The 25,490-nt window shown below is 35.6% G+C and overlaps 7 non-coding genes across 7 annotated transcripts; all 7 read right to left on the bottom strand.

The window, feature by feature from the left end:
• Positions 1–7,440: 7,440 nt before the first annotated feature.
• TRNAG-GCC lies at positions 7,441–7,511 on the bottom strand. The gene has a single exon. It is a non-coding gene; the product is annotated as a tRNA-Gly (tRNA).
• A 1,680-nt stretch (positions 7,512–9,191) lies between these two features.
• On the bottom strand, positions 9,192–9,262 carry TRNAG-GCC. Its single transcript has one exon. It is a non-coding gene; the product is annotated as a tRNA-Gly (tRNA).
• Positions 9,263–10,972: 1,710 nt separating this feature from the next.
• TRNAG-GCC lies at positions 10,973–11,043 on the bottom strand. Its single transcript has one exon. It is a non-coding gene; the product is annotated as a tRNA-Gly (tRNA).
• A 1,681-nt stretch (positions 11,044–12,724) lies between these two features.
• TRNAG-GCC lies at positions 12,725–12,795 on the bottom strand. The gene has a single exon. It is a non-coding gene; the product is annotated as a tRNA-Gly (tRNA).
• Positions 12,796–13,624: 829 nt separating this feature from the next.
• On the bottom strand, positions 13,625–13,695 carry TRNAG-GCC. The gene has a single exon. It is a non-coding gene; the product is annotated as a tRNA-Gly (tRNA).
• An 8,086-nt stretch (positions 13,696–21,781) lies between these two features.
• TRNAG-GCC lies at positions 21,782–21,851 on the bottom strand. The gene has a single exon. It is a non-coding gene; the product is annotated as a tRNA-Gly (tRNA).
• Positions 21,852–24,844: 2,993 nt separating this feature from the next.
• Positions 24,845–24,915, bottom strand: TRNAG-GCC. Its single transcript has one exon. It is a non-coding gene; the product is annotated as a tRNA-Gly (tRNA).
• Between the last annotated feature and the right edge of the window lie 575 nt (positions 24,916–25,490).

The raw sequence follows: 25,490 nt of genomic DNA, 5'->3' as shown, positions 1-25,490 counted from the left end.
TTAAACCTTTCTCTCATTTTACCTTACCTTTTTCACACAGTCTCTACTCTCATCCTCCATACTTCTCTATCTCTCAAATCCTTAACAATGGCGGAACATTTACAAGCTTCACCCACTGATAAAGAACCAGAAACACCATCCATCCTGGAGATCCCAAGCTTTCCAACTGAAAACTTGAGGTTCATCGAGTCCAGAGTACCGTTTATCGTCGGAGGTAGCATGTGGGATGCGCATGGCTTTCTTGAGTACATATTGGACAGAAGATTTGGCGAAAACATCATTCGACTCCTCACAGAAACAGTGTTGTATAATTTCATCACACATCTTTACACTATATGGCACCCCATTGACGTAACTCAGTTCTATATGAATGCTTCCATATCTTCTGATTATCTGACCATTACTTCCAGAGTCAATAATCATCATGTGGTCCTTACCTCGGAAGACGTTCGATCTACATACGGGTTTCCACAGAGAGATGAAACTTACAAGTCTGATATTATCTACTATCATCTCGATCCAGAGGAGTTCTATGATTCTATCAAGAATAATCAAGCCCCCTCCAAGGCAGAAATCACATGGCCGTTAAAGAAGAAGTGGTTCCAGCTAGATTATGAGTTCACTGTTGACATTTTCAACAAAATTGTTGATCACAAGACCTCGGGCACTGATGACGTGACGAAGGAGAAATTAAAAATGCTGCATGCATTTCTGAATGAACTCAAGGTTGACTGGTCCAACATCATCTTCAACAATCTCGCCCACACCATCACCTATCACAGGAAGAGTCCAGGAGATATTGCAAAGAAGTTAGGGTATGGTTTTGTGATAAGTCATCTTCTTGTCACCAAAGGAGTCTTAATGCGCCCAGGAATCCGACCAAGACCGAAAGCGTGCCATATGAAGCAGAAACCATCAGGGTATGACAAGCAGAAGGCATTCGAGTTAGGGATTCCTATTGAGCAGGTTAAAACCAAGAGGAAGTCGAGAACTCCTAGGGTTTCAGAGGATGATCAACCCAAGCCGAAACGACAAAAGCGAGAAAAACACTCCTCTCGGAGTAAGGCAAAGAAGGCAGAAGCTACTCCACCTGTTCCATTTCCTCCAAAATCTCCTCAAGAGAAGAAAGATCCTACTCCACCGCCAGAAACAATCGTTGTAAAAGATTCATCCGAAGAAGACAATCTGATACTCTCTAGAATCATAAAAAAGGGTCACTTTCGGTCTCTTGTCAAGCCTAAGCCTTCCCCGAAGGAACTTTCTACACCGAAAGTAGCAGACACGAGAGAAGCACCTCCACAGGGGGAAGAAGTTCTCAACGAAGCTCTTTCTGAGGGGGAAGCTCAACCGAAAGTTGTTCTTCCTGAAACTCTCTATGCTGATCAAGATCCAAAAACCGATCTCGCTTCGTCTCAAGTCCTACATCCACAAGAACCTACTTTGGCAGAGCAACTTCTTCGTGAGTTGACACAAGAACCTGCTGATGTAGAAATGGAGGCCAGTCGCTTAAGTCTTCCACAAGAACCTGGTTCGCCAGAAAAGTCGAGAGGATCGACTGCTGAATTGGTTGATGAGATATCTCTGCCACAAGAACCTACCAATGCAGAGCAGGTTAATCTGACACAAGAACCTGCGTTGGTAGAAGAGACAGCTGTTGTACCGGTCGCAACTCCCGTTATCCCGAATCTCTCTGTTCCAACTCCCAAAGCACCAACACCAGATCAGATTCTCCGAGCATCCATTGAAAGCGATTATCAACGAGTTCTGCAGTGGCAAAAGTGGCGCACTGCTCCTCTAAGAACTTTTCTTGAAACCTTTGAAGCTATGCAAGACGAGGAAGACTTTGCACTGAAATGGGTTGGCACGGAAGATGTTTACAAAGCTCTGCGTCTTGAAGAAATCAATCGAGTATTCTCCTACAAGATGACAAATCGCACTCTCGGGAGAGACAAAGCTCCAATCTGAATTGAACTTAACAAACCACCATTGGATCCAGCCGTGGAAGAAGAAATGAAGCAACTTCTATATGCCATGTTGCTATCAAAGATCAAGACCACGTTAGAAAAGGAACACCAGAATGATCCAAACTGCAATGTTAGTGGCACGAAAGATGAGCTTGGCCGAGAAATTGAAGAAGACGAAAGTGATGAGAATGAAGAAGAATATGAAGATGATAATGATGATGATGTTGACGATGCCGATGACGAGCATGATGACAACGATGATGACAATGATGATCAGTTGGGTAATACAGATGTTCAGGAAGCAGATCCCGAAGATAGTGATCCAATTTTGATTGGTCCTGATTATGATACCTTTCCTCAAAGATCTCCCCTGAGAAAACTACCCTCTGACAGTGATGACCCGAAAGAAGTCGAAGATTTGTCTCATGCCATAGTTCCACATGTCCAACCCATGGACGAGACTCCGATCAAGCAAGAGAAAGAAATTGTGCGTGAGGGCAAACTGGAAGCCTCACCAATTCTTCTCAGCTCGGCAAGTGGTGGCAAAAGGGAAGCACCACATCAAAATGAACAAATGGACACAACACCAACAAACATTGAAGAAGAGTCTACTGCAGAGTCCCCACGGACTATCATGAACATCATGAGAGAAACTGTCCATTCAGCCGAAACCATTCATTTGCAATATCTTGCTTTACGGCAAAAGGACACGAAAGTTTTGGAGGATTTATGCAAGAAGGTAGATCTTCTGATGGCTGCCCAATCTCAACATCATCCCCCTCCTCAAGAACAACCTCAACCTTCTCAACAAGCTCAATCTGATCACAAGTTCCTTGAGCGAATTGCGAAGAGACTTCATGAACAGGACACCACCAGGAACAAAGTTGCATGGTAACAACACGAGCTCAAACACTCTCATTTCGGCCTTAAAGAGCGTGTCGACCTAGCATGTACCAAGATTGATACTTATCAAGACAATGCATACCAACTGGGAGAATATTCTCTTCAAATTCTCGGGTATGCCCAGGATATCTTGGTTGCAATCAATAAGGTTTCCTCTGTTCCTCCTACCACCTGTGCTGATGATGCCAAAAAGGGGGAAAAGAGAAATGACGACAAGGATAAGGATGATGATCATCCAAGAGACCCGAGAGTTATCACGAAAGATCAGTCTCTACAAGCAAGACACTCGCCTTCTCGGACACCAAGAGACTCTGGCCGAAGGAACACAAATCCATCCCATCCTCCTTCAAGGTCTCGTGGTCACCATTCCTCGAAGCCAAGATACCATGGTCGATACCAATCCAAATCAATTAAGCCTCGCCAATCTTTCGGTTCTGAAGCCAAGTACATCTTCGCGGGTTTGTCCAAGAGAGAACAGACGAAACTAAGGCAGAAACTTATGAAGGACAACAAAGTAACTATGGATGGCATAGGAAACTTTGTGGACTTTGTTCCATACGAAGAAGGAAGTGGTAAACATTTTGAGGGTTGCAATGTTCCTACCTGGCTTAAAACAAGGGACAATCATACAAGGCAAGATCACATTAGCACCCAAAGCGAAAGGATCAAAAGAGAAAACAAAGAGCTGTGGAAGAAACATGATGAAGAAATCAAAAGAAGAGAGGATGAAGCAAAGGAAAGAGAAAGGATCAGGAATCTCATTGAAGATCTTTCTAGTGTAACCAAAGACTCTCCACAGAATGTTATTCACAATGCAGCTTTCAAAGTGCACAAAGAGTCAGAAAAGAGCTATCAAGAAGGAATGAATTCGTTTGAGCTAATTTCGTGGTGGAAGGCTGGAATAGTTGAAGGAAGAAACATTCGTGAAGCCTATAACAACTACACAAGCCTGAATATCAAAGGAGAACATGAAGAGCTTGTCAGGACAAATCCAATTAAGGTATTCAGAAAAAAGATCAATGAGGGAATAGATCTTAAAAGGATGCTCAAGCAACAAAAAGAAAAGGACGACAAAGAACACAAGGAAGCTGCTCAACAGAAGTCAAAGCTCTTAGAAATGTAAGATATCTTTCGTTCTGTTTTCATCATAAAGCTTTTGTAATCTTCACTATCTTATATATGAAACTCTCATTGTTACACATCTCGTGTCACTTGTCTGAGTTATTTGTCCTTGTCTTAATTGTTAAATGCTTTTATCCTAGAAAGGACTTGTACACTCTCAAGTAAGACTGTTTTTATAATAGAAAAATTCTTTATGAAATCTTTTTCAGTCTTACAAGAAGGGTATAGGTTTTGGCATCACCAAAAAGGGGGAAATTGTTAGGAACCTTGTATTAGGATTTTGATGATACCAATGTAACGTAGAAAAGTAGACCCCTAACTATTAGCTTTTTTATTCGCTGCTTTCGTCCTAGACGAAAGTTGCCATAACTCCTCTGTAATTCGTGTTAAGCTAGACAAACACATGAAAATGAGTTATGATTAGATGTTAGGGTATCCAAGACGAAAGAAGACGAAAGGCAACAACGAAAGTCAAGCTGGAGTTGTCATCTATCACGAAAGGACAGTTTTGTTAAAGACGATTCTTATTAAGCATTGCTTCTCTTCAACAACGAGAAAAATGTTCTACCTGTCTGATTTGACAACATCCTAGGACAATAAGGACTTTATATTATGGGACACACTTATCAAGGAACATTAAATGAAGGTGTACCATCTCCTGGAGCTAAAGGATAAAACCCTAATGCTTTCCATATCTTCAACGGCTACATGGTACAATCTCATTAATGGAACATTTAATGCATGAAGCTCCCCGGTCCTTGTCCATTGGTTAAAAGGTTCGAAAATTTCATCTCCCTCCAACGGATGAATTTTCATCACCTATATAAACCCACCTTCATCAACTAAGAAGGTGCTAGTTCATTCTCACTCGACTTATTTACTTGCAAAAGCTCTTGAACGCTCTTAAATTTCCAAAAGCTTTTGTGAACCAGTATTGAGGTGTTAAGTTACTTGAAGAAGGTCTTTGATCATTTTCTTACACCTCAAAAAAAGTCTTGCAATTTGTTCGAAGCAATCATCTCTCTCAGTCAAGACTTCATCGTTGGAGAAATCAAGAAATCATTTTCTACCAACCTCAACTCAGAAGAAGAAGTTGATAGAGGCGGAGTAAACTCGAGAAGTTGAAAAACCTACGTAGGCTGTCCGGCTTAGTGATCAAGGAAGTCGTTGTGTAATTGTACTAAGAAGTGATAGTGCAATCCTTCCACAAGTTGTGGAAGAAGAGTGGAGTAGGCAACGTTAGCCGAACCACTATAAAATCTCTTGTCCCTTCTATCTCTTTACTTACGCATTTTACTTCTGCATTCATATAATCCTGTATCACCCTTACCGAAAGCTTTCCTAATTTAACAAACTCGTGCAAAGTATTTAAAACGAATCTGACTTTTCCGCTGCGCCAAAACACCGAAAGGTGACGTTTAGGGCATTTCACGAAAAGAGTCTATTCACCCCCCCCCCCCCTCTAGACTCTCGTTACATTATATCGGGACCAACACAATATATGATATTAAATAATGGAAATTTTTTATACACACCAAAATAAGAGACATGCGAGAATGATAACATAAATGAATACTTTTGAAATTCTATTTTAGGCACAAAACAAACGTACTCAATCAAAATGAACAAACAAATGAAATCGAACACAAGTTTGTATATCATGCGATAGATACCCCCTTTCTTTGACGTGATAAGCGGAGGAAGGTTTTCTTTAGACAAGGAAGGAATGAAGTGAGGGGGTTTATGTGTAGGTTTCACAATCTCACTGCGCGTCCTAAAATTCCCGCGTCCTATGTTCCTAAATACCTAGAGTTCAAGCCTAATGTCCTAAAGTCCGGTTTTAAGAGTCTTATCCTAGGGTCAAACTTAGGCTCTGATACCACCTGTAACACCCCAGATTTACAAGACTTTTAAAACTTATACAATAAAGATAGAATCTAATTAAATCCCAAAATACGATACAAAGAGTACGGGGTGCTATGTCACACCTAAGCTAGAGAACTCAGGTGCACAGGCTAACTACTAATATCCTCAATAAAGTAAACTCATAGACATGGCACGCATGCCGAAAGGGAAACTATCTACTTCTAAGCTATGCCCCCAAGCTTCTAGCGCGCTCCAGTAAAAAGTAGAAGTGATTTTTTAATAATCTCTTATGACATATCGTCTACGCATTTTTTTTACTATATATGACATTAAATAATCGAAATTTTATATACACACCAAAATAAGAGCCATGCGAGAATGATAACATAAATGAATACTTTTGAAATTCTTTTTTAGGCACAAAACAAACGTACTCAATCAAAATGAACAAACAAATGAAATCGAACACAAGTTTGTATATCATGCGATAGATACCCCCATCAGGCACTCGGCCTGGAAGAACGAAGGTAGTTGGTTCCGACTGCAAAAAGACACTTTATCAAGTAGGTGACGGGCACCCGGACTCTACAGTCAGTGTGTCCCTGATCGAGTACAAATGGGCAATCAGTCTCTAAAGTCAGAGTGTCCTTAACCAGGTACTCAGCTAGCCAGCACAACTTTTGTCGTCAATTAATTGAGTGCACCAACTGGGAATTGAACCCGGGTCTGTACCGTGGCAGGGTACTATTCTACCACTTGACCCCTGGTGCTTCTTTTTTTGAACCACTGAAATACTTATACTTCGTAGTGGCGTATTACCAAAAGTACTCTAAATCAACAGACTATCAAAATATTGTCAAGATAAACCTGTCCTATCAAGAAATTTAGGAGAACTACCATCGTATTATTCAAATGACTACAGATGAATGATCAACATAATCAAGTTTTACAGTAAAATATTTAAATAGATAAAATCATATTAAGCCAAAGATCAGTGACAAGTTATTATCAAAAGATGTGACAAAAGAAAATAGAGAAGAATGTCTTATCATCGAGAGTGCAGGAAGATAAAAATGCAAAATGAAAAAAAAAAAAAAAACAGACCAAAATAAATTAATTTTATCTTGTTATACTACTTTTTAGACTTTTGTAAAAAGTAGAAGTGATTTTTTAATAATCTCTTATGACATATCTTCTACGCATTTTTTTTACTATATATGACATTAAATAATGGAAATTTTATATACACACCAAAATAAGAGCCATGCGAGAATGATAACATAAATGAATACTTTTGAAATTCTTTTTTAGGCACAAAACAAACGTACTCAATCAAAATGAACAAACAAATGAAATCGAACACAAGTTTGTATATCATGCGATAGATACCCCCATCAGGCACTCGGCCTGGAAGAACCAAGGTAGTCGGTTCTGGCTGCAAAAAGACACTTTATCAAGTAAGTGACGGGCACCCGGACTCTACAGTCCCTGATCGGTTACAAATGGGCAATCAGTCTCTATAGTCAGAGTGTCCTTAACCAGGTACTCAGCTAGCCAGCCCAACTTTTGTCGTCAATGAATTAAGTGCACCAGCCGGGAATCGAACCCGGGTCTGTACCGTGGCAGGGTACTATTCTACCACTAGACCACTGGTGCTTCTTCTTTTGAACCACTGAATTACTTATACTTCGTAGTGGTGTATTATCAAATGTTCTCTAAATCAACAGACTATCAAAATATTGTCAAGATAAACCTGTCCTATAAAGAAACTTGGGAGAACTACTATCGTATTATTCAAATGACTACAGATGAATGATCAACATAATCAAGTTTTACAGTAAAATATTTAAATATATAAAATCATATTAAGCCAAAGATCAGTGACAAGTTATTATCAAAAGGTGTGACAAAAGAAAATAGAGAAGAATGTCTTATCATCAAGAGTGCAGGAAGATAAAAATGCAAAAATGAAAAAAAAAAAAACAGACCAAAATAAAGACATTTTATCTTGTTATACTACTTTTTAGACTTTTGTAAAAAGTAGAAGTGATTTTTTAATAATCTCTTATGACATATCTTCTACGCATTTTTTTACTATATATGACATTAAATAATGGAAATTTTATATACACACCAAAATAAGAGCCATGCGAGAATGATAACATAAATGAATACTTTTGAAATTCTTTTTTAGGCAAAAAACAAACGTACTCAATCAAAATGAACAAACAAATGAAATCGAACACAAGTTTGTATATCATGCGATAGATACCCCCATCAGGCACTCGGCCTAGAAGAACCAAGGTAGTCGGTTCTGACTGCAAAAAGACACTTTATCAAGTAGGTGTCGGGCACCCGGACTCTACAGTCAATGTGTCCCTGATCGAGTACGAATGGGCAATCAGTCTCTATAGTCAGAGTGTCCTTAACCAGGTACTCAGCTAGCCAGCACAACTTTTGACGTCAATTAATTGAGTGCACCAACTGGGAATTGAACCCGGGTCTGTACCGTGGCAGGGTACTATTCTACCACTTGACCCCTGGTGCTTCTTTTTTTGAACCACTGAATTACTTATACTTCGTAGTGGCGTATTACCAAAAGTACTCTAAATCAACAGACTATCAAAATATTGTCAAGATAAACCTGTCCTATCAAGAAATTTAGGAGAACTACCATCGTATTATTCAAATGACTACAGATGAATGATCAACATAATCAAGTTTTACAGTAAAATATTTAAATAGATAAAATCATATTAAACCAAAGATCAGTGACAAGTTATTATCAAAAGGTGTGACAAAAGAAAATAGAGAAGAATGTCTTATCATCAAGAGTGCAGGAAGATAAAAATGCAAAAATGAAAAAAAAAAAAACTACTTTTTAGACTTTTGTAAAAAGTAGAAATGATTTTTTAATAATCTCTTATGACATATCTTCTACGCACTTTTTTTTACTATATATGACATTAAATAATGGAAATTTTATATACACACCAAAATAAGAGCCATGCGAGAATGATAACATAAATGAATACTTTTGAAATTCTTTTTTAGGCACAAAACAAACGTACTCAATCAAAATGAACAAACAAATGAAATCGAACACAAGTTTGTATATCATGCGATAGATACCCCCATCAGGCACTCGGCCTGGAAGAACGAAGGTAGTCGGTTCCGACTGCAAAAAGACACTTTATCAAGTAGGTGACGGGCACCCGGACTCTACAGTCAATGTGTCCCTGATCGAGTACAAATGGGCAATCAGTCTCTATAGTCAGAGTGTCCTTAACCAGGTACTCAGCTAGGCAGCACAACTTTTGTCGTCAATTAATTGAGTGCACCAGCCGGGAATCGAACCCGGGTCTGTACCGTGGCAGGGTACTATTCTACCACTAGACCACTGGTGCTTCTTTTTTTGAACAACTGAATTACTTATACTTCGTAGTGGTGTATTATCAAAAGTTCTCTAAATCAACAGACTATCAAAATATTGTCAAGATAAACCTGTCCTATCAAGAAACTTGGGAGAACTACTATCGTATTATTCAAATGACTACAGATGAATGATCAACATAATCAAGTTTTACAGTAAAATATTTAAATATATAAAATCATATTAAGCCAAAGATCAGTGACAAGTTATTATCAAAAGGTGTGACAAAAGAAAATAGAGAAGAATGTCTTATCATCAAGAGTGCAGGAAGATAAAAATGCAAAAATGAAAAAAAAAAAAAACTGACCAAAATAAAGACATTTTATCTTGTTATACTACTTTTTAGACTTTTGTAAAAAGTAGAAGTGATTTTTTAATAATCTCTTATGACATATCTTCTACGCATTTTTTTTTACTATATATGACATTAAATAATCGAAATTTTATATACACACCAAAATAAGAGCCATGCGAGAATGATAACATAAATGAATACTTTTGAAATTCTTTTTTAGGCACAAAACAAACGTACTCAATCAAAATGAACAAACAAATGAAATCGAACACAAGTTTGTATATCATGCGATAGATACCCCCATCAGGCACTCGGCCTGGAAGAACGAAGGTAGTTGGTTCCGACTGCAAAAAGACACTTTATCAAGTAGGTGACGGGCACCCGGACTCTACAGTCAGTGTGTCCCTGATCGAGTACAAATGGGCAATCAGTCTCTAAAGTCAGAGTGTCCTTAACCAGGTACTCAGCTAGCCAGCACAACTTTTGTCGTCAATTAATTGAGTGCACCAACTGGGAATTGAACCCGGGTCTGTACCGTGGCAGGGTACTATTCTACCACTTGACCCCTGGTGCTTCTTTTTTTGAACCACTGAAATACTTATACTTCGTAGTGGCGTATTACCAAAAGTACTCTAAATCAACAGACTATCAAAATATTGTCAAGATAAACCTGTCCTATCAAGAAATTTAGGAGAACTACCATCGTATTATTCAAATGACTACAGATGAATGATCAACATAATCAAGTTTTACAGTAAAATATTTAAATAGATAAAATCATATTAAGCCAAAGATCAGTGACAAGTTATTATCAAAAGATGTGACAAAAGAAAATAGAGAAGAATGTCTTATCATCGAGAGTGCAGGAAGATAAAAATGCAAAATGAAAAAAAAAAAAAAAAACAGACCAAAATAAATTAATTTTATCTTGTTATACTACTTTTTAGACTTTTGTAAAAAGTAGAAGTGATTTTTTAATAATCTCTTATGACATATCTTCTACGCATTTTTTTTACTATATATGACATTAAATAATGGAAATTTTATATACACACCAAAATAAGAGCCATGCGAGAATGATAACATAAATGAATACTTTTGAAATTCTTTTTTAGGCACAAAACAAACGTACTCAATCAAAATGAACAAACAAATGAAATCGAACACAAGTTTGTATATCATGCGATAGATACCCCCATCAGGCACTCGGCCTGGAAGAACCAAGGTAGTCGGTTCTGGCTGCAAAAAGACACTTTATCAAGTAAGTGACGGGCACCCGGACTCTACAGTCCCTGATCGGTTACAAATGGGCAATCAGTCTCTATAGTCAGAGTGTCCTTAACCAGGTACTCAGCTAGCCAGCCCAACTTTTGTCGTCAATGAATTAAGTGCACCAGCCGGGAATCGAACCCGGGTCTGTACTGTGGCAGGGTACTATTCTACCACTAGACCACTGGTGCTTCTTCTTTTGAACCACTGAATTACTTATACTTCGTAGTGGTGTATTATCAAATGTTCTCTAAATCAACAGACTATCAAAATATTGTCAAGATAAACCTGTCCTATAAAGAAACTTGGGAGAACTACTATCGTATTATTCAAATGACTACAGATGAATGATCAACATAATCAAGTTTTACAGTAAAATATTTAAATATATAAAATCATATTAAGCCAAAGATCAGTGACAAGTTATTATCAAAAGGTGTGACAAAAGAAAATAGAGAAGAATGTCTTATCATCAAGAGTGCAGGAAGATAAAAATGCAAAAATGAAAAAAAAAAAAACAGACCAAAATAAAGACATTTTATCTTGTTATACTACTTTTTAGACTTTTGTAAAAAGTAGAAGTGATTTTTTAATAATCTCTTATGACATATCTTCTACGCATTTTTTTACTATATATGACATTAAATAATGGAAATTTTATATACACACCAAAATAAGAGCCATGCGAGAATGATAACATAAATGAATACTTTTGAAATTCTTTTTTAGGCAAAAAACAAACGTACTCAATCAAAATGAACAAACAAATGAAATCGAACACAAGTTTGTATATCATGCGATAGATACCCCCATCAGGCACTCGGCCTAGAAGAACCAAGGTAGTCGGTTCTGACTGCAAAAAGACACTTTATCAAGTAGGTGTCGGGCACCCGGACTCTACAGTCAATGTGTCCCTGATCGAGTACGAATGGGCAATCAGTCTCTATAGTCAGAGTGTCCTTAACCAGGTACTCAGCTAGCCAGCACAACTTTTGACGTCAATTAATTGAGTGCACCAACTGGGAATTGAACCCGGGTCTGTACCGTGGCAGGGTACTATTCTACCACTTGACCCCTGGTGCTTCTTTTTTTGAACCACTGAATTACTTATACTTCGTAGTGGCGTATTACCAAAAGTACTCTAAATCAACAGACTATCAAAATATTGTCAAGATAAACCTGTCCTATCAAGAAATTTAGGAGAACTACCATCGTATTATTCAAATGACTACAGATGAATGATCAACATAATCAAGTTTTACAGTAAAATATTTAAATAGATAAAATCATATTAAACCAAAGATCAGTGACAAGTTATTATCAAAAGGTGTGACAAAAGAAAATAGAGAAGAATGTCTTATCATCAAGAGTGCAGGAAGATAAAAATGCAAAAATGAAAAAAAAAAAAAACTACTTTTTAGACTTTTGTAGAAAGTAGAAGTGATTTTTTAATAATCTCTTATGACATATCTTCTACGCACTTTTTTTTACTATATATGACATTAAATAATGGAAATTTTATATACACACCAAAATAAGAGCCATGCGAGAATGATAACATAAATGAATACTTTTGAAATTCTTTTTTAGGCACAAAACAAACGTACTCAATCAAAATGAACAAACAAATGAAATCGAACACAAGTTTGTATATCATGCGATAGATACCCCCATCAGGCACTCGGCCTGGAAGAACGAAGGTAGTCGGTTCCGACTGCAAAAAGACACTTTATCAAGTAGGTGACGGGCACCCGGACTCTACAGTCAATGTGTCCCTGATCGAGTACAAATGGGCAATCAGTCTCTATAGTCAGAGTGTCCTTAACCAGGTACTCAGCTAGGCAGCACAACTTTTGTCGTCAATTAATTGAGTGCACCAGCCGGGAATCGAACCCGGGTCTGTACCGTGGCAGGGTACTATTCTACCACTAGACCACTGGTGCTTCTTTTTTTGAACCACTGAATTACTTATACTTCGTAGTGGTGTATTATCAAAAGTTCTCTAAATCAACAGACTATCAAAATATTGTCAAGATAAACCTGTCCTATCAAGAAACTTGGGAGAACTACTATCGTATTATTCAAATGACTACAGATGAATGATCAACATAATCAAGTTTTACAGTAAAATATTTAAATATATAAAATCATATTAAGCCAAAGATCAGTGACAAGTTATTATCAAAAGGTGTGACAAAAGAAAATAGAGAAGAATGTCTTATCATCAAGAGTGCAGGAAGATAAAAATGCAAAAATGAAAAAAAAAAAAACAGACCAAAATAAAGACATTTTATCTTGTTATACTACTTTTTAGACTTTTGTAAAAAGTAGAAGTGATTTTTTAATAATCTCTTATGACATATCTTCTACGCATTTTTTTTTACTATATATGACATTAAATAATCGAAATTTTATATACACACCAAAATAAGAGCCATGCGAGAATGATAACATAAATGAATACTTTTGAAATTCTTTTTTAGGCACAAAACAAACGTACTCAATCAAAATGAACAAACAAATGAAATCGAACACAAGTTTGTATAACATGCGATAGATACCCGCATCAGGCACTCGGCCTGGAAGAACCAAGTTAGTCGGTTCTGGCTGCAAAAAGACACTTTATCAAGTAGGTGACGGGCACCCGGACTCTACAGTCAGTGTGTCCCTGATCGAGTACGAATGGGCAATCAGTAATCAGTCTCTATAGTCAGAGTGTCCTTAACCAGGTACTCAGCTAGCCAGCACAACTTTTGTCGTCAATTAATTAAGTGCACCAACCGGGAATCGAACCCGGGTCTGTACCGTGGCAGGGTACTATTCTACCACTAGACCACTGGTGCTTCTTTTTTTGAACCACTGAATTACTTATACTTCGTAGTGGTGTATTATCAAAAGTTCTCTAAATCAACAGACTATCAAAATATTGTCAAGATAAACCTGTCCTATCAAGAAACTTGGGAGAACTACTATCGTATTATTCAAATGACTGCAGATGAATGATCAACATAATCAAGTTTTACAGTAAAATATTTAAATATATAAAATCATATTAAGCCAAAGATCAGTGACAAGTTATTATCAAAAGGTGTGACAAAAGAAAATAGAGAAGAATGTCTTATCATCAAGAGTGCAGGAAGATAAAAATGCAAAAATGAAAAAAAAAAAAAACTGACCAAAATAAAGACATTTTATCTTGTTATACTACTTTTTAGACTTTTGTAAAAAGTAGATGTGATTTTTTAATAATCTCTTATGACATATCTTCTACGCATTTTTTTTTACTATATATGACATTAAATAATCGAAATTTTATATACACACCAAAATAAGAGCCATGCGAGAATGATAACATAAATGAATACTTTTGAAATTCTTTTTTAGGCACAAAACAAACGTACTCAATCAAAATGAACAAACAAATGAAATCGAACACAAGTTTGTATATCATGCGACCCCCATCAGGCACTCGTCCTGGAAGAACGAAGGTAGTCGGTTCTGACTGCAAAAAGACACTTTATCAAGTAGGTGACGGGCACCCCAACTCTACAGTCAGTGTGTCCCTGATCGAGTACGAATGGGCAATCAGTCTCTATAATCCGAGCCAGCCGAGAATCAAACCCGGGTCTGTACCGTGGCAGGGTACTTTTCTACCACTAAACCACTGGTGCTTCTTTTTTTGAACTACTGAATTACTTATACTTCGTAGTGGCGTATTATCATAAGTTCTCTAAATCAATAGACTATCAAAATATTATCAAGATAAACCTGTCCTATCAAGAAATTTAGGAGAACTACCATCGTATTATTCAAATGACTACAGATGAATGATCAACATAATCAAGTTTTACAGTAAAATATTTAAATATATAAAATCATATTAAGCCAAAGATCAGTGACAAGTTATTATCAAAAGGTGTGACAAAAGAAAATAGAGAAGAATGTCTTATCATCAAGAGTGCAGGAAGATAAAAATGCAAAAATGAAAAAAAAAAAAACTGACCAAAATAAAGACATTTTATCTTGTTATACTACTTTTTAGACTTTTGTAAAAAGTAGAAGTGATTTTTTAATAATCTCTTATGACATATCTTCTACGCACTTTTTTTTACTATATATGACATTAAATAATGGAAATTTTATATACACACCAAAATAAGAGCCATGCGAGAATGATAACATAAATGAATACTTTTGAAATTCTTTTTTAGGCACAAAACAAACGTACTCAATCAAAATGAACAAACAAATGAAATCGAACACAAGTTTGTATATCATGCGATAGATACCCCCATCAGGCACTCGGCCTGGAAGAACGAAGGGAGGCGGTTCTGACTGTAGGTGACGAGCACCCGGACTCTTCCTTAACCAGGTACTCAGCTAGCCAGCACAACTTTTGTCGTCAATTAATTGAGTGCACCAGCCGGGAGTCGTCAATTAATTGAATGCACCAGCAGAGAATCGAACCCGGGTCCGTACCGTGGCAGGGTTCTATTCTACCACTAGACCACTGGTACTTCTTTTTTTGAACCACTGAATTACTTATACTTCATAGTGGCGTATTATCAAAATTTCTCCAAATCAACAGACTATCAAAATATTGTAAAGATAAACCTGTCCTATCAAGAAATTTAGGAGAATTACCATCGTATTATTCAAATGACTACAGATGTATGATCAACATAATCAAGTTTTACAGTAAAATATTTAAATAGATAAAATCATATTAAGCCAAAGATCAGTGACAAGTTATTATCAAAAGGTGTGACAAAAGAAAATAGAGAAGAATGTCTTATCATCAAGAGTGCAGGAAGATAAAAATACAAAAATGAAAAAAAAAAAAAAAAAACAGACCAAAATAAAGAAATTTTATCTTGTTATACTACTTTTTAGACTTTTGTAAAAAGTAGAAGTGATTTTTTAATAATCTCTTATTACATATCTTCTACGCATTTTTTTACTATATATGACATTAAATAATGGAAATTTTATATACACACGAAAATAAGAGCCATGCGAGAATGATAACATAAATGAATACTTTTGAAATTCTTTTTTAGGCACAAAACAAACGTACTCAATCAAAATGAACAAACAAATGAAATCGAACACAAGTTTGTATATCATGCGATAGATACCCCCATCAGGCACTCGGCCTGGAAGAACGAAGGGAGGCGGTTCTGACTGTAGGTGACGGGCACCCGGACTCTTCCTTAACCAGGTACTCAGCTAGCCAGCACAACTTTTGTCGTCAATTAATTGAGTGCACCAGCCGGGAGTCGTCAATTAATTGAATGCACCAGCAGAGAATCGAACCCGGGTCCGTACCGTGGCAGGGTTCTATTCTACCACTAGACCACTGGTACTTCTTTTTTTGAACCACTGAATTACTTATACTTCATAGTGGCGTATTATCAAAATTTCTCCAAATCAACAGACTATCAAAATATTGTAAAGATAAACCTGTCCTATCAAGAAATTTAGGAGAATTACCATCGTATTATTCAAATGACTACAGATGTATGATCAACATAATCAAGTTTTACAGTAAAATATTTAAATAGATAAAATCATATTAAGCCAAAGATCAGTGACAAGTTATTATCAAAAGGTGTGACAAAAGAAAATAGAGAAGAATGTCTTATCATCAAGAGTGCAGGAAGATAAAAATACAAAAATGAAAAAAAAAAAAAAACAGACCAAAATAAAGAAATTTTATCTTGTTATACTACTTTTTAGACTTTTGTAAAAAGTAGAAGTGATTTTTTAATAATCTCTTATTACATATCTTCTACGCATTTTTTTACTATATATGACATTAAATAATGGAAATTTTATATACACACGAAAATAAGAGCCATGCGAGAATGATAACATAAATGAATACTTTTGAAATTCTTTTTTAGGCACAAAACAAACGTACTCAATCAAAATGAAATCGAACACAAGTTTGTATATCATGCGATAGATACCCCCATCAGGCACTCGGCCTGGAAGAACGAAGGGAGGCAGTTCTGACTGTAGGTGACGGGCACCCGGACTCTTCCTTAACCAGGTACTCAGCTAGCCAGCACAACTTTTGTCGTCAATTAATTGAGTGCACCAGCCGGGAGTCGTCAATTAATTGAATGCACCAGCAGAGAATTGAACCCGGGTCCGTACCGTGGCAGGGTTCTATTCTACCACTAGACCACTGGTACTTCTTTTTTTGAACCACTGAATTACTTATACTTCATAGTGGCGTATTATCAAAATTTCTCCAAATCAACAGACTATCAAAATATTGTAAAGATAAACCTGTCCTATCAAGAAATTTAGGAGAATTACCATCGTATTATTCAAATGACTACAGATGTATGATCAACATAATCAAGTTTTACAGTAAAATATTTAAATAGATAAAATCATATTAAGCCAAAGATCAGTGACAAGTTATTATCAAAAGGTGTGACAAAAGAAAATAGAGAAGAATGTCTTATCATCAAGAGTGCAGGAAGATAAAAATACAAAAATGAAAAAAAAAAAAAAAAACAGACCAAAATAAAGAAATTTTATCTTGTTATACTACTTTTTAGACTTTTGTAAAAAGTAGAAGTGATTTTTTAATAATCTCTTATGACATATCTTCTACGCATTTTTTTACTATACATGACATTAAATAATGGAAATTTTATACACACACCAAAATAAGAGCCATGCGAGAATGATAACATAAATCAATACTTTTGAAATTCTTTTTTAGGCACAAAACAAACGTACTCAATCAAAATGAAATCGAACACAAGTTTGTATATCATGCGATAGATACCCCCATCAGGCACTCGGCCTGGAAGAACGAAGGGAGGCGGTTCTGACTGTAGGTGACGGGCACCCGGACTCTTCCTTAACCAGGTACTCAGCTAGCCAGCACAACTTTTGTCGTCAATTAATTGAGTGCACCAGCCGGGAGTCGTCAATTAATTGAATGCACCAGCAGAGAATCGAACCCGGGTCCGTACCGTGGCAGGGTTCTATTCTACCACTAGACCACTGGTACTTCTTTTTTTGAACCACTGAATTACTTATACTTCATAGTGGCGTATTATCAAAATTTCTCCAAATCAACAGACTATCAAAATATTGTAAAGATAAACCTGTCCTATCAAGAAATTTAGGAGAATTACCATCGTATTATTCAAATGACTACAGATGTATGATCAACATAATCAAGTTTTACAGTAAAATATTTAAATAGATAAAATCATATTAAGCCAAAGATCAGTGACAAGTTATTATCAAAAGGTGTGACAAAAGAAAATAGAGAAGAATGTCTTATCATCAAGAGTGCAGGAAGATAAAAATACAAAAATGAAAAAAAAAAAAAAAAACAGACCAAAATAAGGAAATTTTATCTTGTTATAACTACTTTTAGACTTTTGTAAAAAAAGGAAATGATATTTTTAATAATACATGACAAAATAAAAATAAAGAAAAATAATAAATTATAAACAAAATAAGAAATATAATACAAAATAAAAACTCTTTATTAGTGCAGGAAAATTCTAACATACTCAATTTTACTATACATGACATTAAATAATGAAATAAAACACCAAAATAAAGAAGAGAATGATAACATAAACTTTTTGAAACTTTTTTAACAAAAAAACGTACTCAATCAAAATGAAATCGAACACAAGTTTGTATATCATGCGATAGATACCCCATCAGCACTCGCCGGGAAGAACGAAGGTAGTCGGCTTCAAATAAGTACATGGCGAGAAAGATACCTAATTATCACAGTTATGAGATTCTTTATAGGCACCACACAACGTACTCTACCATGCCAAAGTGTGATCGCAACATCGAAGTCTGTAGTATCGAATGGCGATCAGATACCCTATCAGGCAGCTCGTCCGGTAAGAACGAAGGTAGTCGGTTCTGTACTGCACAAACAGAATACTTTATCAAGTAGGTAACGGGCACCCGGCACTCAACAGTCAGTGTGTCCCTGGATCGAGTACGAATGGTGCAATCAGTCTCTATAGTCAGAGTGTCCTTAACCAGGTATCAGCTAGCAGCACAAAGTACTTTCAGCTAGGTCAGCACACACTTTTGTCGTCAATGTCGGTACCGATCGACAGTGTTTCTTGTTCTAATCAGTCTCTATAGTCAAGTGTCCTTAACCAGGTACCAGCTAGCCAGCACAACCAGGTACCAGCTAGCCAGCACAACTTTTGTCGTCATTAATTGAGTGCCCAGCGGGATCGACCGGGTCTGTACCGTGGCAGGGTACTATTCTACCACTAGACCACTGGTGCTTCTTTTTTTGAACCATTGAATTACTTATACCTCGTAGTGGCGTATTATCAAAAGTTCTCTATATCAACAGACTATCAAAATATTGTCAAGATAAACCTGTCCTATCAAGAAATTTAGGAGAACTACCATCGTATTATTCAAATGACTACAGATGAATGATCAACATAATCAAGTTTTACAGTAACATATTTAAATAGATAAAATCATATTAAGCCAAAGATCAGTGACAAGTTATTATCAAAAGGTGTGACAAAAGAAAATAGAGAAGAATGTCTTATCATCAGGAGTGCAGGAAGATAAAAATGCAAAAATGAAAAAAAAAAAAAAAACAGACCAAATAAAGAAATTTTATCTTGTTATACTACTTTTTAGACTTTTGTAAAAAGTAGAAGTGATTTTTTAATAATCTCTTATTACATATCCTCTACGCATTTTTTTACTATATATGACATTAAATAATGGAAATTTTATATACACACGAAAATAAGAGCCATGCGAGAATGATAACATAAATGAATACTTTTGAAATTCTTTTTTAGGCACAAAACAAACGTACTCAATCAAAATGAACAAACAAATGAAATCGAACACAAGTTTGTATATCATGCGATAGATACCCCCATCAGGCACTCGTCCTGGAAGAACGAAGGTAGTCGGTTCTGACTGCAAAAAGACACTTTATCAAGTAGGTGACGGGCACCCGGACACTACATTCAGTGTGTCCCTGATCGAGTACGAATGGGCAATCAGTCTCTATAGAGAGAGTGTCCTTAACCAGGTACTCAGCTAGCCAGCACAACTTTTGTCGTCAATTAATTGAGTGCACCGGCCGGGAGTCGTCATTAATTGAATGCATTAGCCGGGAATCGAACACGGGTCTGTACCGTGGCAGGGTACTATTCTACCACTAGTCCACTGGTGCTTCTTTTTTTGAACCACTGAATTACTTATACTTCGTAGTGGCGTATTATCAAAATTTCTCCAAATCAACAGAGTATCAAAATATTGTAAAGATAAACCTGTCCTATCAAGAAATTTAGGAGAATTACCATCGTATTATTCAAATGACTACAGATGTATGATCAACATAATCAAGTTTTAAAGTAAAATATTTAAATAGATAAAATCATATTAAGCCAAAGATCAGTGACAAGTTATTATCAAAAGGTGTGACAAAAGAAAATAGAGAAGAATGTCTTATCATCAAGAGTGCAGGAAGATAAAAATACAAAAATGAAAAAAAAAAAAAAAAACAGACCAAAATAAAGAAATTTTATCTTGTTATACTACTTTTTAGACTTTTGTAAAAAGTAGAAGTGATTTTTTTAATAATCTCTTATTACATATCTTCTACGCATTTTTTTACTATATATGACATTAAATAATGGAAATTTTATATACACACGAAAATAAGAGCCATGCGAGAATGATAACATAAATGAATACTTTTGAAATTCTTTTTTAGGCACAAAACAAACGTACTCAATCAAAATGAACAAACAAATGAAATCGAACACAAGTTTGTATATCATGCGATAGATACCCCCCATCAGGCACTCGGCCTGGAAGAACGAAGGGAGGCGGTTCTGACTGTAGGTGACGGGCACCCGGACTCTTCCTTTAACCAGGTACTCAGCTAGCCAGCACAACTTTTGTCGTCAATTAATTGAGTGGCATCAGCCGGGAGTCGTCAATTAATTGAATGCACCAGCAGAGAATCGAACCCGGGTCCGTACCGTGGCAGGGTTCTATTCTACCACTAGACCACTGGTACTTCTTTTTTTGAACCACTGAATTACTTATACTTCATAGTGGCGTATTATCAAAATTTCTCCAAATCAACAGACTATCAAAATATTGTAAAGATAAACCTGTCCTATCAAGAAATTTAGGAGAATTACCATCGTATTATTCAAATGACTACAGATGTAATGATCAACATAATCAAGTTTTACTGTAAAATATTTAAATAGATAAAATCATATTAAGCCAAAGATCAGTGACAAGTTATTATCAAAAGGTGTGACAAAAGAAAATAGAGAAGAATGTCTTATCATCAAGAGTGCAGGAAGATAAAAATACAAAAATGAAAAAAAAAAAAAAACAGACCAAAATAAAGAAATTTTATCTTGTTATACTACTTTTTAGACTTTTGTAAAAAGTAGAAGTGATTTTTTAATAATCTCTTATTACATATCTTCTACGCATTTTTTTACTATATATGACATTAAATAATGGAAATTTTATATACACACCGAAAATAAGAGCCATGCGAGAATGATAACATAAATGAATACTTTTTGAAATTCTTTTTTAGGCACAAAACAAACGTACTCAATCAAAATGAACAAACAAATGAAATCGAACACAAGTTTGTATATCATGCGATAGATACCCCCATCAGGCACTCGGCCGGAAGAACGAAGGTAGTCGGTTCTGACTGCAAAAAGACACTTTATCAAGTAGGTGACGGGCACCCCGCACTCTACAGTCAGTGTGTCCTGATCGAGTACGAATGGCAATCAGTCTGCTATAGTCAGAGTGTCCTTAACCAGGTACTCAGCTAGCCAGCACAATTTTGTCGTCAATTAATTGAGTGCACCAGCCGGGAGTCGTCAATTAATTGAATGCACCAGCCGGAATCGAACCCGGGTCTGTACCGTGGCAGGGTACTATTCTACCACTAGACCACTGGTGCTTCTTTTTTTGAACCACTGAATTACTTATACTTCGTAGTGGCGTATTATCAAAAGTTTCTCTAAATCAACAGACTATCAAAATATAGTCAAGATAAACCTGTCCTATCAAGAAATTTAGGAGAATTACCATCGTATTATTCAAATGACTACAGATGAATGATCAACATAATCAAGTTTTACAGTAAAATATTTAAATAGATATAAAATCATATTAAGCCAAAGATCAGTGACAAGTTATTATCAAAGGGTGTGACAAAAGAAAATAGAGAAGAATGTCTTATCATCAAGAGTGCAAGAATATAAAAATGCAAAAATGAAAAAAAAAAAAAAACAGACCAAAATAAAGAAATTTTATCTTGTTATACTACTTTTTAGACTTCTGTAAAAAGTAGAAGTGATTTTTTAATAATCTCTTATGACATATCTTCTACGCATTTTTTTACTATATATGACATTAAATAATGGAAATTTTATATACACACCAAAATAAGAGCCAATGCGAGAATGATAACATAAATGAATACTTTTGAAATTCTTTTTTAGGCACAAAAACAAACGTACTCAATCAAAATGAACAAACAAATGAAATCGAACACAAGTTTGTATATCATGCGATAGATACCCCCATCAGGCACTCGGCCTGGAAAACAAGGAAGTGTCTGATGCGAAAAGTACGTCGAACTGCAAAAAGACACTTTATCAAGTAGGTGACAGGGCACCCGGACTCTACAGTCAGTGTGTCCTGATCGAGTACGAATGGGCAATCAGTCTCTATAGTTAGAGTGTCCTTAACCAGGTACTCAGCTAGCCAGCACAACTATTGGTCGTCAATTAATTGAGTGCATCAGCCGGGAGTCGTCAATTAATTGAATGCACCAGCCAGGAATCGAACCCGGGTTTGTACCGTGGCAGGGTACTATTTCTACCACTAGACCACTGGTGCTTCTTTTTTTTTGAACCACTGAATTACTTATACTTCGTAGTGGCGTATTATCAAAAGTTCTCTAAATCAACAGACTATCAAAATATTGTCAAGATAAACCTGTCCTATCAAGAAATTTAGGAGAATTACCATCGTATTATTCAAATGACTACAGATGAATGATCACATAATCAAGTTTACAGTAAAATATTTAAATAGATAAAATCATATTAAGCCAAAGATCAGTGACAAGTTATTATCAAAGGTGTGACAAAAGAAAATAGAGAAGAATGTCTTATCATCAAGAGTGCAAGAAGATAAAATGCAAAAATGAAAAAAAAAAAAAAAACAGACCAAATAAAGAAATTTTATCTTGTTATACTACTTTTTAGACTTCTGTAAAAGTAGAAGTGATTTTTTAATAATCTCTTATGACATATCTTCTACGCATTTTTTTACTATATATGACATTAAATAATGGAAATTTTATTATACACACGAAAATAAGAGCCATGCGAGAATGATAACATAAATGAATACTTTTGAAATTCTTTTTTAGGCACAAAACAAACGTACTCAATCAAAATGAACAAACAAATGAAATCGAACACAAGTTTGTATATCATGCGATAGATACCCCCATCAGGCACTCGGCCTGGAAGAACGAAGGTAGTCGGTTCTGACTGCAAAAAGACACTTTATCAAGTAGGTGACGGGCACCCGCACTCTACAGTCAGTGTGTCCCTGATCGAGTACGAATGGGCAATCAGTCTTAGTCAACTCCAGTGCACCAGCCGAGAATCGGGAATCGAACCGGGTCTGTACCGTGGCAGGGTACTATTCTACCACTAGACCACTGGTGCTTCTTTTTTTGAACCACTGAATTACTTATACTTCGTAGTGGCGTATTATCAAAAGTTCTCTAAATCAACAGACTATCAAAATATTGTCAAGATAAACCTGTCCTATCAAGAAATTTAGGAGAATTACCATCGTATTATTCAAATGACTACAGATGAATGATCAACATAATCAAGTTTTACAGTAAAATATTTAAATAGATAAAATCATATTAAGCCAAAGATCAGTGACAAGTTATTATCAAAAGGTGTGACAAAAGAAAATAGAGAAGAATGTCTTATCATCAAGAGTGCAAGAAGATAAAAATGCAAAAATGAAAAAAAAAAAAAAAACAGACCAAAATAAAGAAATTTTATCTTGTTATACTACTTTTTAGACTTTTGTAAAAAGTAGAAGTGATTTTTTAATAATCTCTTATGACATATCTTCTACGCATTTTTTTACTATATATGACATTAAATAATGGAAATTTTATATACACACCAAAATAAGAGCCATGCGAGAATGATAACATAAATGAATACTTTTGAAATTCTTTTTTAGGCACAAAACAAACGAAATCATGATGAATCGTTGAAATTATTTTCAGTGACAAGTTATTATCAAAAGGTGTGACAAGAAATAGAGAAGAATGTCTTATCATCAGAGTGCAAGGAAGATAAAAATCAAAAATGAAAAAAAAAAAAAAAACAGACCAAAATAAAGAATTTTATCTTGTTATACTACTTTTAGACTTTTTGTAAAAAGTAGAAGTGATTTTTAATAATCTCTTATTACATATCTCTACCGCATTTTTTACTATATATGACATTAAATAATGGAAATTTTATATACACCACCAAAATAAGAGCCATGCGAGAATGATAACATAAATGAATACTTTTGAAATTCTTTTTTAGGCCACAAAACAAACGTACTCAATCAAAATGAACAAACAAATGAAATCAACACAAGTTTGTATATCATGCGATAGATACCCCCATCAGGCACTCGCGCTGGAAGAAACGAAGGTAGTCGGTTCTGACTGCAAAAGACACTTATCAAGTAGGTGACGGGCACCCGCACCTACAGTCAGTGTGTCCCTGATCGAGTACAATGGGCAATCAGTCTCTATAGTCAGAGTGTCCTTAACCAGGTACTCAGCTAGCCAGCACAACTTTTGTCGTCAATTAATTGAGTGCACCAGCCGGGAGTCGTCAATTAATTGAATGCACCAGCCGGGAATCGAACCCGGGTCTGTACCGTGGCAGGGTACTATTCTACCACTAGACCACTGGTGCTTCTTTTTTTGAACCACTGAATTACTATACTTCATAGTGTCGTATTATCAAAAGTTCTCTAAATAACAGACTATCAAAATATTGTCAAGATAAACCTGTCCTATCAAGAAATTTAGGAGAATTACCATCGTATTATTCAAATGACTACAGATGAATGATCAACATAATCAAGTTTTACAGTAAAATATTTAAATAGATAAAATCATATTAAGCCAAAGATCAGTGACAAGTTATTATCAAAAGGTGTGACAAAAGAAAATAGAGAAGAATGTCTTATCATCAAGAGTGCAAGAAGATAAAAATGCAAAAATGAAAAAAAAAAAAAAAAAACAGACTAAAATAAAGAAATTTTATCTTGTTATACTACTTTTTAGACTTTTGTAAAAAGTAGAAGTGATTTTTTAATAATCTCTTATGACATATCTTCTACGCATTTTTTTACTATATATGACATTAAATAATGGAAATTTTATATACACACCAAAATAAGAGCCATGCGAGAATGATAACATAAATGAATACTTTTGAAATTCTTTTTTAGGCACAAAACAAACGTACTCAATCAAAATGAACAA

Source organism: Ipomoea nil, unplaced genomic scaffold (assembly GCF_001879475.1).
Source record: "Ipomoea nil cultivar Tokyo-kokei standard unplaced genomic scaffold, Asagao_1.1 scaffold3400, whole genome shotgun sequence".
Lineage (NCBI taxonomy): Eukaryota > Viridiplantae > Streptophyta > Magnoliopsida > Solanales > Convolvulaceae > Ipomoea > Ipomoea nil.
The sequence above is the reverse complement of the archived record's forward strand: the minus strand, read 5'-3'. Positions and strand labels throughout refer to the sequence as shown.